Genomic DNA, 19,139 nt, shown 5'->3' with positions numbered 1-19,139 from the left:
GTTACCGAGCCAATCAAAGGGGCTAATTAGGGCTCTTGTTTGCACGCTAATTGCTATTGGCCGGGACCCCACAGGGCTGAGGGCGGTACCCTGTGGAACACTGCTGTTGCCATTGCACCCACCCCGTTTGAACCAGCTAATTGGTTCAGGGGTACGCATACACACACACACACACACACACACACACGCAGACCTCCTGCTATCGCCCCAATTTACACTAAGGCGAGCGCCGCATGTGCTCCATCCAGAAGCTACATATAACCCGTATGGAAGTGTGCTGTGAGTTAACTGTTAGACCTAGTGAGGGAGAAAAGGGTGTTTTGATACATGTTAAAGGGTAAACCTAATTAGACCATTATCTATCAAAATGTGCTGTTTTATTAAAAGACATACGTAATCCTGGACAATACTGTCCAAATGTTGGCTGGGTACCTTGAGTCATTGGACACACTGGAAATATCTCTTCCAATGCCACATTGAGCCTTGTGTGGCCACGAAAGGCCAGCGGGATTAAAATAGACTGGTGCACTCGGACCGCATGGTATCGGCTTGGAGGAAGACGCTTGACTGTGAGTGAGTGAAATGCAACTGGAACATCCGGGAGAATTCTCTCTGACTGCGATGGAAATGAGCAGTGAACGGCTAGACCACTTAAGCTCAGGATTTTCTGTTTCTAACAAGTTTGCAAGCAATGGACTGATGAAAACATTAATGATACAAAAATAGCCATTCAAGGATGTCTGAAATACCACCTACAGTACTGGAATAGTATTTTGCATGTTTTTAAATCTCGCAGAAACAGACATGATTACAGTATTGTAGTAGTAGTGTGCAATATGATGCAATTAGGTCACAAACAATTAAAATGGCACCATGATTCACAAAAATCATTTAAAATGTACACTGTTGTATCAGTTACAGTTCTATGGCTCCAGTATTTCCCCTACATACAGCAGTAGAACTGCAGCTAAATCATTATCACCGCTACAATACTAAAACTTCCCCGAATGCAATCGACTCTCGATGCGTCTGAAAAGCAGCCAGAGTGTGTGACCAGCGAGGGTTATTGATGGAATAAACCCTTTCACAGGCCTCGGTTAGTGATGAGAGACAGGGGAGCCTCTGGGTCTATCAATCCTTTTGATCATTGTCAACTAAGATTTTTATAGTCTAAATTGAAAACAACTCTTGGCTAAAATGCTTTTCTGTTATTCTTTGAGGTGAAACACAGATCAGTCCATATAATCAACTGATCAATTATTCGACCAAATCGTGAGTGCAATTAGACTCTGAACTTCTTTGGCCTGGTGCAATATCATGCTGACGAAGTCTATGTTGTTGTGTTTTCACCTCAGCTAGAACTGAGAATAATAAGCACTGCTCCACAACAAGAGGGTCTTGGGTGCACCTCCCCCCAACGAACGTTACTCTCTGTCAGATATTGCTTTGAATCAGAGTCAGACTTTAGGATTCAACAGGATGTTTCTGAATCATTTGTGCCCCCCCAAGAAAGTATTTGTTTGTTTAATGTTCATAATTATCCGCTGACCTCTGCGTACGGAGGAGTTCCGTCTCAATGGAAACACAGACGTGCGTGTGCGCACACACTGGACAGAGAGGTGTCACGTACGCAGAGTTTAATTGGTTACTCCAAAATTGCTTTGTAGGTGTGTGAGAGCGACTGGTTGTTTGTCTCTGTGTCAGCGCTGTGATTGACTGGCAACCAGTCCAGGGTCTATTCTGTATTTTGCCTGATACTAGCTGGTGATGACTTAAAATCTAACATGAACAACAGCACCTTTAAATAAGATCGTGGATCATGATCCTGCTCAAAAAAGATCCTGCTTTTGCACTTCAGTGTGTTGAGGACTTTGTTTGGGTAGTTTTTAGGTTCCTCCTACCACAGGAAGAGGTGCAAACATCCTTCTCTTATGAATCAGAATAATTAACAAACACCCTGTGGCCACCAAGAGGCATTGTGGTGCTTTATTTTGCTTCACACAGCTTTTATAACAGTAAAATGATTCATAACCACAACGTTGCGAGTGGCATTTTGCTCGTTCTGCAGAGTGAGGCGCGGTGCCCAGGTCTAAGGGTAATTTGTGTCCTGTTTGCAGGTGGGTGATGCAATATTGAGCTGTAAATGAGTTTGTTTGGATGAAAGAACAGTTTTGCCAGTTAGGTAGCTAAGAGATGGATATCTGGTAGTGTGTAAGTGTGTTTGAGTGGGTGTCTAGTTTGATTGTCTGGTGTGCCGCACTAGCAAAAATGCATTGGCTGAGTAAACATTTTATGTGTAATATTGTAATAAAATAGTTTGTATCATTTGTGTGTCCTGTTTAGGGAATCGTATCATCTGTCTACTTGGTACCAATTCCGGTACCTGCAACAGATTTTGGGGGGCTTGTCTGGGATCAGCGCCATCGGAAGGCTGGGAGCTGATCCAGTGATATAAGAAACTTTGGACCAGAGCTGATGCGGTAGTCCATTAAAGCTGAAGAGAGAGGAATGTGGGCGGAGACTAGTGAACTGAAGCAGGGACGGAGTTACTGGACTGTGGAATCACATGTGAGGAAAAGGGAAAGAGCTACGATGACGGACAGTGAGAGGAAGAGCCCACTAACTTCGTCAGGGAATGAACTCTTTATATTGCCAAAATGGTGGGTCCAAAGGCTGAGCAGCACCAGTTTGCTAGAAGAGGGAGATCTCAATGGTTGCTTTGATCACAGCAGGTCTTTCATGAACAGTTAGCATCTTCTTGAGTTAAAAGACAAAGGTATGGTGGATTTATTGATGTTAAAATAAACTGTTCATAATGTTTTTAAGGATCAGAATATGCTACTATTGGACTGAACTATTAATAACGATGTTCATGAAAGTCACCATTACCAAACCCACTGACACAACTCGGGGCTGCAACTTTTTCAGCTAGGTCATCTCACTTTAGTGACAGAGATGACACAACCACATGAATACAAACTACATTATTCCAGGAGTTAAAAACACCAGTGGTTTTTGTTATGGCTATTCCAGGTTGGTCCACAAGTAGTGTTGTCAGTTAAACGCGTTATTAACAACGTTAATGCAAACCCATTTTAACGACGTCAATTTATTTATCGCAAGATTAACGTTTAATTTTTGACTCTATTTTACTGAAAAACAACATTGCCAAACAGAGCAGTTCAAAATAAAATTATGAAGTGCACATTTCAGTTAAACAAGGACTCTATAGTGCAGTTAAACCATGGCTTATTATTTTCTTTTTTTCAATTTTGCTGTGAACAAAGCAGTCATAATGACAATGAACCGTAACAGTTAGGTTACCAATAAAAGGTAAGCCTACTACTTCATTGCTTTCAGCCAGCGACTCAAACAGACAAGCCTGTTGACATTTTCACACAACAGTTCTTTTTTTTTCTCCAAGAAAACGTTAACCTTGCGATAAAAAAATTGACGTTGTTAAAATAGATTTGTATTAACCTTGTTAATAAAGCGTTTAACTGACAGCACTAGTTAAAATCTTTTGTTGCATTAATACGGCCACATTATTGCATAGATTAATGAGTTTATGTTGACAGCTCTAATATTTAGTTCTACCAGTAGGAAACAATACAAAACATAACATCACCCTAGCACCAATCGCTAAAGTAGTTGAAACTCTCTTGACCAGGACTCCGAACAGACCACTCAAAGCAGGATGTGATAATCAAACCACAGTGTGGCGTGCTGTTTTCCCAGACAACATTTAGTGTGTGATATTTTTTAAGATTGTTAAATATTGATTATCATATGTTTTGCACAATCTTTTTTTGACGATGGTAAACTAATCATTCTGCATAGTGAGGCACAGCGACCAGATGTGAAAGTGCTCTGTGCCATTTGTGTGTCCAGTTTGGAGAATTGTATCATCTGTCTACTTGGTACTAATTCTGGTTACTGTAGCACCAACATTTTCACGTTAAATGCTAGTTGAGTTTAATCATTGGAGAGTTGTACATTATGGCTTTAGCTGCAATTCTGCATGTTCTTCCTACGCATGCTTGTGTGTGTGTGTGTGCACGACTGTTTGCACTGTGTGTGTTCACGCTTGTTTGTGTGCCATGTGCATGTCTCCGTGAGTCATTTTGGTGTACTGATTGCGTCTCCTGGTGTCTGTTCTCATTCCAACGGGTATCAGCTGAGAGGCATCTTCTCTGTTATCAGTCCTCATTTTAATTGCAAATGCAGCAAGCGTGTTAGTGATTAAATGGAAAATTGCACATTAATTGATGTGACTGAAGATAAAGCAATTCCAATTACGGCACTGTATTTTAGGCAGCCTCTCAAGTTTTGCCCAGGCCTCCAAGGAACGGGCCACCATACGCCAAATGTGGGCAGGCGATCGTGCGTCCCTAAATACTGTATGCTCAAACGGGGACAAAATATGAGCACATGCAATTCCTACTGAGGCGTGAATGTACATACAAGACACTGCAAAAACACCAACAGACAAGACAGTGAAATTAAACACACTGCACAGGCCTTGCCCTAGGAAACTAAAAGTAGAAGTTCACAATAATCTTCTCTCTATGGTGTACATTCATACAATACATGGTAAAATTCATTTTTTGAGGCCACATGACATGTTTGTTCTTCAACAAAGGCATTTGAATTATTACAGAATACATAATGCATATCAATTGAAAAGTGCCTGAAGAAGCAATCAATATTCAAAAGACAGCATGAAATGGAAAATCAGAAGTAGGCATAAAATTATTTCTACAAACATCAAAGGGTTGCGCAACTTTGGATTGGAGGCGGTGGTACTCTTACATTGGATTCTGTGTCTGTTCAGCCTTCAATTTTCCAACGATTCTCAGGCATGGAATGGCCCTATGCTGTATTGATGTAAGGTTAGTCAGAAGCATAGCTGCAGTTTCACCGCGTTTATCACTGGCAGTGGAATACAAATCCATATCTGGTCACGTAAGATGTTATCACTGCCGGTGGCCACCGCACTTCAACCGTGTCCAAAGCTTTTTCTTGTCTGCTTTGGTTTGAGGGTGAATTTATTTTACAGTGTTAAACCTCTACCAAATGGGATTGCAAGGCTTCCTGGTATAAACCACGCTGACGCTGAAATCATGTTGATCCTCCATTTGTGAATTACCGTCAACACAGCGTCATGGAGAAGAATCCCTGTACCCCAGCTTGTGACCCTGCAGGGTTTTAGCACCAGATCATTAAAAGCAGACTTGTATGAGACAAAGATGCTAAATCCTAACGAGGGAGTGAACAGGAGGTGTCGGGTTGACTAAGACACACATAGGTACATTCAATCCTCACACGTCAAACTGATGCTAGTGAGTTGGCTGTTTGATGCCACTAAGACTGTGATGTTCTGTTTTGTAAAGCGCCTTTCAAACACAGCACGGCTAAGCCAGTCTTGAATAGATGTAGCCCAATGGGTAGGGTTACCACCGGTCTCTTAAAATACGGAATCGTCCCATATTTGAGAATAAAATAGCGCGTCCCGTTTTGAATTAATACAGGACGGGGGTTGGTCCCGTAGTTCCCGAGTTGTCGTCAATGGAGCATCCCTTGCAAATAATCCCACCGTGAAACAAACTAATCAGAGTCAGAGGAGGGGGGGTCTCTTGGCGGAGTGTCGATTTGAAAGAATGGCAGAGGCAGCTCGTTCCAGATACCCCGTTCAAATGGTGTGAAGCATTAACGTATAGCTCTGTTATGAGTAGTGGATATTCCTGTTGGAAGTTGGTTCTGGCTTGGTTTTTGACATACCCAAAATTAACCCAGAATTGGTGATGCTTGGCCGGAATAGTTAATGAAACATTGACTTACAAAAGAGTTCTTCATCAAAAGCATATTTTTCTAGAGAAAGTAGTAAAATGATTTGACGAAGAGTTTGGAAGTCTGAGTGAGGTTATCACATTACCCACCATGCCAAGTTCTTAAAACCCCAAAAAACAACAGTGCAAATGCTCGAATTTTCAACCCAGGACTACATTAACTCTCTGTATGTTGATACCGTATCGGACTGTAGGACCTAATCAGATCTGGTAACACCTGTACATCTATGAGAAGGTGGGAACTTGTTGAACCGCATTTGTGCACATCCTCCCATCAAAATCTGATTTAATCTGCCCCGTTTGAGTTTAAAGGTTTAAAGGTTGACCTGCCAATGCAATGAATAACATTTGGAAGTGGGCGGTGTCACCTTGGTCAGATATTATGCATCTTGAGATGGGAAGATGAATAAATAAATCAGGTGCTTCTGAAAAAGAGCAGGATCTAATCATGGCCTTATTGTCTGGTCTGATTTAAAATGCAAACACTGGGAGGGAACCGTGGAGGGAAAGGCGCTTGGTAATGAGATTGGGGCAGTGGGAGGAGGGACTTTGTGTACACATTCTGTGGTCCGACTCAACATAGAAATCGGAAAATACAACGATCAGAGCGCAACCCCCCCCCCCCCCACACACACACACACCCTCAGAGAAATGGGAATGCATGCAGAGGCATGTATATTAATGCACAAATGCCAACATTAAACACAGCGAGCGCAAAGTTTCAACTTGTGTTGTCCTGAGGGCAACATAACGCACACACACACACACACACACACACACACACACACACTCCAGGTGCATACACAGCCAGAGGCGAAGATAGTCTCGCCAGTGGTGTTGGGGCTCCAAATCCTCCCCCAGGCTAGAGCAAGCTTCACACATTGTGCAGTCAGGACCTGGTCCACACTCCCAGACCACCTCATTAATCTGAGCAGGCAGCCCTCCCTCCAACCTGCTCCCCACCAGCCAACTCTTCATTGTGGTATCATTTATTCATCCGCTCTTGTTGATTTGACGCATCCCAGAAGATAAATGAGGCCCAAGTTTGAAGCTTGGTGGAGGACGTTTTGACATTGTTTTGGACAGCCTCTGCACACAGTGCTGTGTTGATGTGAGGGATTCCGGACAGAGGATGTTGCATGCGTTTTGACTGTGAAGCCCTCTGGGCTATACAAAATTGTGAGGTCTCAACCCCAGCGTGACGGCAGGAGGCCACTAGGGGGAGCCGAAGAACGCGTCCTCCGGAGTCAATCACCGGAATTCTAAACACCTGCGAGAGAGAGATACCTATAAAAGCAGCCCGACGCAGCGGGCTGGTTGTGAGGTATTGAATGTACACTTCTCTGCTGAACCGCTTTTGATTATCTACCCCTAAACCCCTTAGAACCTGTGACTCGACCTTCCGCCTGCCTCTGACCACGAACCTGCCTATTCCCCTGGACCAGAACCATCTGTTGCCTCCCGCGTTGCCGACCTACTGCCTGTCTTCGGAATTCCCACTTAGATTTGTCCCAGAACATAATTACTACCTGTCCTTTAAAATAAAGAAAGATTGGAAGCTCTGATCCTGAGTCCGTATCTCCTTCCAGGGTCCAGACGTGACAGAATACCTCACCCGTATTCAAATGGAACCATCGGAGCTCCAACTTCGGCTCGCCCAGCAGGAGGAACGAATTGAGGAGCTATGCCAGCTCCTACGCCAGTCCGCCACACCGGCGGTTCAACCCGCCATTCCTTCGGCATCCACCGGACCCGCCCCGATGGCTATGCCGGGAAAGTATGATGGCTCTCCTGGCAAATGCCTGGGATTCCTCATGCAGTGCGGGATGTATATCGCCCACCACTCTGCAAACTACCAAACGGAGAAGGACAGAGTCGACTTTGTCATCTCCCTGTTAACAGGAAGAGCCCTCGATTGGGCAACGGCCCTCTGGTCAGCGGGAGCCCCAGAACTTCTGTCTGAGCAACATTTTCAAGCACAGTTTAAAGAGGTGTTTGACCACCCCATTACCGGGAAAACCATGGGAGATTTGCTGTGCGAAATCCGGCAGGGCTCGCAAACGGTGTCAGATTACGCCCTGAGGTTCCGGACCCTCGCCGCGGGCAGCGGGTGGAGCGAGACCGCACTCCTGACCATCTACCGTCGCGGTCTCCGTCCTGAACTCCAGGCCGAACTGGCGTGCCGAGGGGATGTCACCCAGCTTGGCGATTACATCCGGGTGTCCATTAGCGTGGGACACCTCCTCGAGTCCCGACGATCCCCGCGAGCCAGTTTTCCATCTGAGCCCACCTTTCCGGTAACACCTCCTCTGGCCGACGAGGGACCGGAGCCGATGCAGTTAGGTCGCCTGCCCCTGTCTCCAGCGGAGAGAATAAGGAGGATCAGGGAGCAGTTGTGCTTGTATTGTGGCGAGGCGGGACATCTCCTTCGGAACTGCCGACTCCGACCCCCCCGTCAGAAGGATGGCTGGACCTACACCTCTGCCAAGGTAGGACTGTCTCCAGTGTTAAACATGTCACGTCAACAACTAACCCTACCTACTGTTTTATCTTTGGGGAAAATGAAGCAGGAGGTACGTGGGTTGGTGGACTCGGGGGCGGCAGGGAATTTTATGGACCAACACTTGGCTCACCGTTTAGCTGTGCCCCTCATCCCAGTGCGTCCTCCACTCCGAATCAACGCCTTGGATGGGCAGCCCCTGGGCACCGGAATGATTATGCACCAGACGGCTAACATCACTCTGCGGGTCGGAGCGCTGCACGAGGAGGACATAAGGTTCTTCATAGTGTCCTCTCCCCGGGAACCTCTGATCCTAGGACACCCGTGGCTTGTGCTCCATGACCCTGTGATTTCGTGGAGACAAGGTGAGTTACTGACCTGGTCTCCTGAATGTATGTCCAGATGTCTGAACGTCACCTGCCGAGCCACCTCGGTGGAGGCAGCCACGGCTACAAAGACCCAGGCAGTACCCCCCTGCTACGAGACACTCCAGGAGGTATTCAGCAAACAAAAAGCCGCAGAGCTGGCTCCCCATCGACCATGCGATTGTGCTATCGAGCTGCTGCCAGAGGGACCGCTGCCGAGGGGCCGGATATACGCGCTGTCCCTACCAGAGGAGGAGGCCATGAACCAGTACGTCGAGGAATCCCTGCAGCAGGGCATCATCCGCCCCTCCACGTCCCCGGCCGCTTCAAGCTTCTTCTTCGTGGGAAAGAAAGATGGAGGGCTCCGTCCTTGTATCGATTACCGGGCATTGAATGCGATCACAGTGAAGAACCGGTTCCCTCTGCCCCTCATCCCCGCGGCCTTGGAACAGGTAGGAGGGGCAAGCATATACACTAAGCTTGATCTCCGTAGCGCTTACAACTTGGTGCGCATCCGGGAGGGCGATGAATGGAAAACTGCTTTCCTGACGGCAAGAGGGCATTACGAGTACCTGGTGATGCCCTACGGGCTCACAAACGCCCCCGCAGTATTCCAAGCCTTTATGAACGAACTCTTCCATGACATGATAAATCGGTTTCTTATTGTGTACATTGACGATCTGCTCATTTACTCACACAGTATGGAGGAGCACGTCCAGCAGGTGCGTTTAGTGCTACAGCGTCTGCAGGCCAACCAACTCTACGTGAATGCGGAGAAAAGCCTGTTCCACGTCTCAACGCTCACCTTCCTTGGATACGTGCTTTCGCCAGGAGGGGTCGCCATGGACCAAGGCAAGGTAGACGCGGTGCACAACTGGCCTACACCCAACACCGTAAAGGAGCTCCAGCGGTTCCTGGGGTTCTCCAATTACTATCGGAGATTCATCCGGAACTTCGGGGCAATGGCTGCTCCACTTACCGCCCTTACGAGCCAGAAGAAGGGCAAACTCCCATGGTCTGACGCAGCCCAGAAGGCGTTCGACACCCTTAAGCTGGCGTTCACCTCAGCTCCCGTGCTGACCCAACCGGACCCCGACCGCCAGTTTATTGTCGAGGTGGACGCCTCCGAAGAAGGGGTGGGGGGTGTTCTATCCCAACGCACGGGGAGTCCCCCCAAGGTGCACCCATGTGCGTTCTTTTCAAAGAAACTGTCCCCGGCGGAAAGAAACTACGACGTGGGCAACCGGGAACTGCTAGCCATCAAACTCGCCCTGGAAGAATGGAGGCATTGGCTAGAGGGAGCTCGGCACCCCTTCATGGTCCTGACTGATCACCGGAACCTGGAGTATCTGAAAGGGGCAAGACGGCTAAACCCGCGTCAGGCCCGGTGGGCCTTGTTCTTCACGCGCTTCCAATTTACCGTGTCGTACCAGCCCGGAGAGAAGAACGCAAAGGCGGACGCACTCTCACGACTATACGGGTCTCCGGCGTCTATGGGCGATCCCGAACCCATCCTACCGGACTCATATTTCGTCGGCCCCATCCACTGGGAGCTCGAGTCCGTCATCCAGGACGCGCTCCGCACAGACCCAGCACCACCTGACACCCCTGCCAACCGGGTCTATGTCCCCGCATCAGTGCGACCTCAACTCGTCCAGTGGAGTCACACCTCGTTGGGATCAGGACATCCAGGCATTACCCGAACCACTCAGCTCTTGTCCCAGAAATACTGGTGGAATTCGTTGGCCTCCGACGTGCGGGACTACGTGCTATCCTGTCCGGTCTGTGCACAAACTAAAACCCCCCGTCAACTCCCCGCCGGGGAGTTAGTACCGCTGCCCACTCCCCAGAGACCGTGGTCCCATGTGGCAGTGGACTTCCTCACCGACCTACCGGCGTCAGAGGGGTTTACTACTATTTTAGTATTAGTCGACAGGTTCTCTAAAATGTGTCGCTTTATACCCCTGTGTAACCTTCCTTCAGCCATAGAGATGGCAGAGTGTCTGTTCCTCCAGGTGTTTCGACCGTTCGGCCTTCCAGAAGAAATCATCTCCGACAGAGGTCCTCAGTTCACGTCTCAGGTCTGGAGGGCGTTCTGCAACCGGCTGGGAATAAAGGTGAAGCTGACGTCCGGATACCATCCAGAGACCAACGGCCAAACCGAAAGACTCAACCAGGAACTGGGGAAGTACCTTCGTGGTTATTGCTTACAACACCCACATGATTGGTCCCGGTACGTGGCCTGGGCAGAATACGCACAGAACTCAACATTCCACTCGTCATTACGATTAACCCCGTTTCAGTGTGTGCTGGGATACCAGCCCCCATTGTTTCCCTGGGACACTAGGCCTGGTCCCGTACCGGCCGTAGAGGACTGGTTCCAACGCAGTGGCGAAGTCTGGGAGACCGCCCATCGTCACCTCTGCCAAGCCGCCAGCACGCAAAAGAAGTTCGCAGACCGACGACGCCGGCCCGCTCCCAGCTACCAAACGGGTCAGAGGGTGTGGCTATCCACGAGAAACTTGAAGCTGCGTCTGCCCTGCCGGAAGCTGTGGCCACGATACATCGGACCATTCAAAATCACCCATCGCATAAACCCGGTAACCTACCGACTGCTTCTACCTAAACATTATCGAATCTCGTCAGCATTTCACGTGTCTCTTCTGAAGCCTGTCCATGCTAGCCCTCTCCATCCATCTCTACCGACACCAACGCCACCTGCCCCACTGGAGATAGATGGGGGTCCGGCATACGCTATCACGGCGGTGCTGGATTCCAAACGTCTGCGGGACGGCCTCCATTACCTGGTGGACTGGGAAGGATACGGCCCTGAAAAACGATCATGGATCCCGGCCCGGGATGTCCTCTCCCAAGAACTAATAGAGGAGTTTCATCGGATGCGCCCGGATCGCCCTGCACCTCGCCCGCGGGGTCGCCCGCCGTCTACAGTGGCTCGACCGTCAGGAGCCGGCCGTGGAGGAGGGGGCTCTGTGAGGTCTCAACCCCAGCGTGACGGCAGGAGGCCACTAGGGGGAGCCGAAGAACGCGTCCTCCGGAGTCAATCACCGGAATTCTAAACACCTGCGAGAGAGAGATACCTATAAAAGCAGCCCGACGCAGCGGGCTGGTTGTGAGGTATTGAATGTACACTTCTCTGCTGAACCGCTTTTGATTATCTACCCCTAAACCCCTTAGAACCTGTGACTCGACCTTCCGCCTGCCTCTGACCACGAACCTGCCTATTCCCCTGGACCAGAACCATCTGTTGCCTCCCGCGTTGCCGACCTACTGCCTGTCTTCGGAATTCCCACTTAGATTTGTCCCAGAACATAATTACTACCTGTCCTTTAAAATAAAGAAAGATTGGAAGCTCTGATCCTGAGTCCGTATCTCCTTCCAGGGTCCAGACGTGACAAAAATGAAATAAAATGAATTAGATTGAATCAATAAACAACACAAAAATGCGTATATCTTTCCCACAAATATTTCACATCAAAACTATTCCTACTGGTTGTGTAATGTGAATTTCTGGAAGTTGTAACACTCTTTGATAAAATGATCCAATTGACCGAGCAGGAGCAGAGATTGGTAGTCTGGGGTAAACTGTTGTACAGCTTGACCTTTTGTAACAGATCGTATGATTCAATGACCTTCCTTCATTTTCACTTTCACGATCACAAAGGAGGCCCAGTAGAGGTTGTACTTCCTTCACAAGCTCAGGAGGTTCAACTTTCCTCAGGAAAGATCACTGCAGACCCTTCACCGCCTGTACACAACCTGTTCCGACTCCCCCCTTCTGGTAGACGCTACAATGCACTGCACAAAAAGACCACCAGACACAGGAACTGTTTCCTTCCTCAGACCGTCTTGCTAATGAATAATAAATCATCAGACGCCCCCCCCCTCCCCCCAGTACCCACTTGTTGTCCTGGAAGAAATACAATGACTAGCTAATTTTTCCCACAAAAGTTAAGATGAAGGCTGTTGTTTTGGCCAAAAGGGCAAGGGAGTAATATGTGGATAGGATTTCTGCAGTGCTAAAAGTGTCTCAGTGTTACGGTAACGCTGATAATGCTGCTAGGGTTTTGAAATGAAAACACACAAAGCAGAAGTGAGTGCTTCCGGTTGTTACCACTCAGCTGAACAATAGGAATCAAGTCACAAAGAGCAAAGACTTTCTGAAATCAGTAAATTGGAATACTCCAAACTTTACCTTCTCAGAAGGTTAAATCTGCACAAATGACATCACATCACAGCAGCTCAGTGGGGGGGAAACTTGGTGGTTTTGAATAAAAACAATACATAATGCTTAACATGTGTTTTCCTTTTCCCACAGACTTCTCACTGAAAGGCTTCCTCTGACTCGTCCTTCACCAATTTCCAGTGACATTTGTTATATTTCCAGATATTTTTTCACACCAAACGGCTTAATAAACGCCCTTCGCATATTCAAATATGCCCAACAGCCATAATGAAAACACAGGGAATTCTCCCGGTTATGACAGTTTTCTAGATACATTGCCTTCCCTCTTAAGGCTGACAATAGGCTCCAATCTGACTGCAAATCTTGTATTTATGTAAATATTTGTTTGGAAAATATGGATTCCGGTTTGATTGTGTTCCTTCGTTCTTTTAAAAATAAAATTAAAGTCTCAAGTACAATTGATATTGGTGAAACTACAGTACAGTGGAATTTTTTTTTTAATTCTCTAGGGACAAGTAGTTTGCATGCAAATAACCTTATTAGCATAGCTAAAACGCCTTCTCTTAATGAGGTGAGGGTTTTTTTCTGAGGAGACTAAACATATAAGACAAAGATGAAAAGAATTTTCGAGCTGCAGGTAAATGATTGCACCATACTGAATCATCTGTATCAAGGGGTTTCAGATCTTTAACCTCTTTTTTGAGAAAGAACAGTGAAACCATACAATTTAATATTCATGTATCTATTCTATTCTTGCTTATTAAATTAAAATCTTGTTACTTGTTCTTCTGAGTTTGTATCTCTATGTGGAAATGCACTTATTGTACGTCGCTTTGGATAAAAGGGTCAGCTAAGTGACATGTAATGTAATGTAATGTAAAATGTAGAACAAAACATTAAATTGAACCACAAAAATGTGACAATGACAAGTTAATTTTTTGCAATATAATGATCATTATTTTTTTTTACCGTACAATATGACTAACAGTGTCTTAGAAAAGGCAACAGTATAATAAAAAAGGCAAGAGGCCATTCTAAAATGATCTGGTATTGGTTAATCAAGCAAATGTGGCATTACAACAAAGAAAGGAAGCTGCATTAACTTAATACAAAAAGCTATTAAATAACCACGCTAAATTAGCAAAGCCATTGCGACAGTACACTTCTGTCCATTAAATTCATTAGAGACGACCATCAGTATGAGAAATGTTCCTTAAATAGATGTTGGAAGGAATGATCAGATGTCTTGAACCATCCAGAACAAAGAACATATATTTAGTGTGGATGTAGTCACCTACATATTTAACCTTTTAATGCATTGGATTGAATGAATTTGATGTTAATACATACGTGTATTGGATTTAGTAGTACATATCAGATGGATATTTGAAAACGGATTAAATGAGTACGTACAAGATTCATTATATGACTGATTCCATGATGCATGGTTTGCACAATAATCAATAATTGCCTTAACATAACAGCAATCATTTTTACTGTAAAGATAAAATTTCACAACATCCCAGTGAGGACTCATCCATGTAAACCAGCTTCTCATTGGCTAAAGCTGAAACAGGGCGGGCATCGACATGCTCCAACCCACAACACGTGGCCAACATGGCTACCCAATGCTCGATGGACCTATTTCAGTGAACTTATTTTTGTTCAAGCTCTGTCACTTTTAGATCTAACTAAATTGGCGCTCTATCATTCCCTAAAAACACAATTAAACACATTAAGCGCATGAACACACACACACACACACACACACACACACACACACACACACACACACACACAGTCTTGCGACGCAGGGGACGGTGGGTGGTGCAGTGTGTCAACATTGCTCTCCTCTCCACGAACAAAAATAGCACAGCAACATCGCCGTAGGTTCCAAAAGGCTCGGAGAACCGAACAGTTCTTGTAGAACGGGATCATATGCAATAAACACACAAAGGCATGAAAAGACAAAGTGAATGTGATGAACGAGAGCACTGCAGCTTGTTTTGACTCAACCTCACCGTCCTGCTGCCGTAGATACTCATCTGTGCAGCCAATCAGCAGCTAAGTATAGCTCCAGCTGATGCATTATTTACTCCTTTATAGCCTCTTACCCATTGAATATGACACCCATTAATATCTGTTTTTTGTCTTCGTTCTTTACAATTCATCCCCTGGAGAACACATTGAGTTTTGAATCTTTATATATATATATAATGTATATAAGAAGTGGACTTAGTCATCGGGACTTCACCCATTGGTTTATGGAGTTCTGTTTTGGATACTTGGGTCTGCCGGGTTTGCCGTTGCCATCTTAGCTTTTTGCCACCAATTGAAGGAAGTGACCATATTTGGACAGAGGAGGAGTGAAGTAGAGACGTGTTGCTCAGATTGTAGTCCCGTCGTAAAGCATGCCCTGTATGGACCATAATTCACTAAATCAACATAAGCTGTATTAAAAAAGACTTGGAGCTAGAAACTGAGACTATAATCGAGAGATATTTTGTTATTGACTTGGAGAGAATGCAGGTTTAAGGCACCCAAGCATTGGTTTCACTTTTCAGTATCACTTCCTCGCAGGAACCTATAGTCTTTGGATGTCAGGAAATACTAAGACCTTATTGGTGCAGTGCTTCACTAAATTGCTTAAAACTATAAAATATAAAGCTTTATTTATTCTTGATGCGTCCGTAAAGGTTTACGAGAATTTGCACAGCCGTCATCACACCATGCAGGAGGTTTTCCATGCATTGGTTTGTTGGCACGTCTGAGCACATCCAACTTTTTCTAACTACAGACCGGCAGAGGAAAAAGAGCTTTGAGAAGCAACCAATTCGATGCAAACAACAAAGATTTTCTCGTGACGATTACCCATCAGCCCACATTTTTTCCGACTTTGTGGAAGGTATAACCAAGGTTTATCCTTCAAGGTTGGAGGGGATTGTAGGTCACACCAAACTCTGCTCCATGTCCTCCAGAGGAAAAGATACATTTTCATCAGCACATTCAGGATGTACTGATTCATTACTTATGTCTTGATTAATGTCACCGGTCCTTTCTGCTGCAATCAAACATGACGATTGGGACAAGAGCTGAACTGATGTTATCTATGCCAAAGGAATTCTCAGATATTTCAGTATGAGACACAAGTTTTTCCACATGTACCGTGTATTCCATTCAGCATTTTGTGTCTGTTTCCTGCGGATGACAAACACAGGCACACACACATACACACACAGTAGGAGCCTTTCCTCTGCTAAGCTGATAACCATCAGAACACTGAAGGCAGAAATATTTCAGCTGAAATTGGAACGACAGAGCTCATGGAGACGAAATGTAATCTACAAGAGTTTTACGGTGAATCCCTTCCAGACACTTTGCCCTGCTCTGCCCCCCCCCACCCCCTCTCTTCATAGTCCTACTCTTCCTCCACTGTTATGTGGGCTGGCACATACATTGTGCAGCTTATCTGGTGTTGTATCTGCTAGGTTCCTCTGTTTAAAACGATACCACTTTATCACAGAGTGTGAGTGCCATCTGTGTCACTCCGGAGCAACTTTGGCTTATGGTTTGGGGGGGAAGGGGAGGACATGGCACAGGATTCAGGGTTAACTTATTCACTTTAACATTTGAGTAGAATGAATGAAGGACAGTGCAGTGTATGCAGTGTAGTGTATGTTCTCAGTCCAGTTTTAATGCATAGAGTTGTCAACTCAAACTCAAAAAGTACCAGTATAAGTATAAATAATTGGATTCGTACTGAATGCACCCCAAGCATTCTGTATTCCATGCTTATTATATCTCTGTTCTCTGAAACTGAGAAAACGACAGTAGTGTTTGTCCTGAGGGTGGCGCCACATATTCAGCTCTTTAGCTAAGCTCTTTCCAAGATTTTGACGGAAAGGTCATTGCTGGCTTGATTCCGTTCAAAAGCAATAACTTTAAGAGTAATGGAAGTGCTGGATTTTAGTAAGGAGGTGTGGAATGATCGAAAGCGTTAAAAGCGTTGGAGATTGGAGTTGGATTTTGGTTAATACAAGGACTTGGGTAATGTAAAGGAAGTTCCTTGGTTTGGTTGAATGAGAATTAGGTAAACATGTTGCTTATTAATCTGTTGGTAATTTTTAGAATTTGTAATTTAAATGGTAACTGGACTCAACTTTTCTTGTCTTCCGACCACACTGTTATCATTCAGACCCATTCATCCAGTGATTACAGTGACTACCATGCAATATGCCTATTAGGACTAACCCATCATTCACCCCTCTACACACTGCAGGATCCGTGTGGGGAGTGTTTTGCCTAAGGACACATCGCCATAGCCTAGCAGAGATGGGCCTGTGATTGAAGAACAAGCATATTCTACCGCTTAGCAATATAATATCTACACATTTCATTATAATGTTTGATATTTTATGGCCATATTTCCCTAACCCAAACCAAAGTGCAAACTAAATTGATAAAACAACTAAAAACATGGTCGTGCTTGTTTAAAATGGATTCTCTTGTGCACGTTGAGATATTGAAGGAAAAATAAATATTGCAATTGAAATACCTGCTTTTTTTTAACTGTCAAAAACGTATTAGAATTGCTACTACTATGCCAAAAAATGCTAAAAGGTCCTGTGAAAGATATTTGCTGCTTTAAATTAGAAGACATTTTTTTTTTGAGGAGACGGTAGCTATGTTTGCTCAAACTTCAACAAATGCGTACTTCAGTTGTTCTTAAAGCTAAGTACGGTTGACTAATGTAGCGTAACTTCCTAAAGACGCTAACATTCAATACGTAAAGTTCAGCACTTAATAATTTACGTGATAACTGCTGCAAGCAAAGCAGCATATAAATAGGACAAATGTTACCATGGGAACACACCAAATGCACAATGTGAAAGTGGATTGAGGTGTGTAAGTCTCAGGAAAATAAAGATGCCACATTTACTGTAACTTTTTAAAGTTTACATAACAGGTGCTTGCTGTGAAACTGTGAACTCAGCTTGAGTTAGATATATGAAATGAATACACTAGTCAATGAATGGGTTATTTACTTTCACATACTACCTATAGCTACAAGTAAGGGGTCTAATTGAAATGGACATGCTTCTCTGGGAGTTGAAAGATTTTCATCTACCCAAACTGGCTTCAACCAACATGTTTGTTTTTGATTCACTAACAAAAGGGTAAATTTCCTTTAAGTAACATTTGATTTTGGATTTTTCTTGGATCTGTCCTTTTTCAAGAAGTGGGTTGAATATGTTTCTGCTCCTGACTGTATAACTTATGTTTGAGGTGGAATTCTCCTGAACTGTGTGTGTGTTTGTGTGAGTATAGTAATAATTAGAATTTGGTAAAATATTCCTTTAAGGCGTAATCAGAAGGCCCCTTTGCCCTACCACCCACCACGAGCTCCCCTTCCAACCCCCACTACACACACTACACTCCCTCACAATGAGATCAGCAGAAGGGAATATTTGAGGAGAGTGGTGGGGGATTAATGAGAAGGGGATTAGCAGGTGGGTGGCTCTCTCTAAGTGTATGCGTGCACTGGCATGTCTCTCTGTCTGTCTGTGTGTGTGTATGTGTCAGCAGTGTTGGCCACTTGAGTGGCAGCAGATATCTGGTTGGGTAGGGTAAGAGGGCGAGTTTGTCTTGGAGAGACAAGCCAGGCGGGCAGAGAACTGCTGCAGGCCTGACCGAAGCAGAGGATGAAGGGGCCGACCGGCATGTAAGAGCAGTCTGCATCAGGGGGCCACGGTGATGACGGATCAGACTATGAGCCTGCATAGCAGGAAGGGAGTGAAGAGAAGACATCTGGCAACTTGGTTTGGTGGAGGTAAGGGTATGCTACAAGCAGCAAAACTGCCCAACGTTATACAGACGGTTTCATTTGTATTTTTGAAAATTCCACCAATACATTTTCGCCCTGTTAAGTAAATGTCACCAGCTGTCCAGACTGCATCATTGTCGCTGTTGAATGGTTTATACTAAAACTTTATGCTTCATTAAAAGAAAAATGGACTCATAGGCAACATCCTTCAAACTTTATCCTGTGCTGAATGAGTCATGACTGGGAGAATGTAAGTATCACATTTCAAACTATTCACCGTTCTTTTTTTTCTATTGACTTTTGTGGCCAATCTGCATCATCAAAAGTTATGCTGTTTTGGCTGCAAGTGGTTTCTCTTAGACAACAATCCCCTGAATCACTCTGATATTGAAGAAAA

General features: G+C 45.2%; 1 protein-coding gene and 1 long non-coding RNA gene across 2 annotated transcripts in view; one reads left to right on the top strand and one right to left on the bottom strand.

Moving 5' to 3' along the window:
• pknox2 (pbx/knotted 1 homeobox 2) overlaps positions 1 to 19,139 on the bottom strand; it is a 105,251-nt gene that overhangs the window by 45,187 nt on the left and 40,925 nt on the right. The window lies entirely within an intron of this gene.
• On the top strand, positions 1,981 to 13,634 carry LOC119215642 (uncharacterized). The gene is made up of 3 exons (XR_005120054.2): positions 1,981 to 2,117; positions 2,344 to 2,776; positions 13,051 to 13,634. It is a non-coding gene; the product is annotated as an uncharacterized LOC119215642 (long non-coding RNA).

The sequence above is a fragment of the Pungitius pungitius genome, chromosome 16, assembly GCF_949316345.1.
Source record: "Pungitius pungitius chromosome 16, fPunPun2.1, whole genome shotgun sequence".
NCBI classification, from domain to species: Eukaryota; Metazoa; Chordata; class Actinopteri; order Perciformes; family Gasterosteidae; genus Pungitius; species Pungitius pungitius.
Note: the sequence above shows the minus strand (reverse complement) of the source record. Positions and strands in the feature narration are given on the sequence as shown.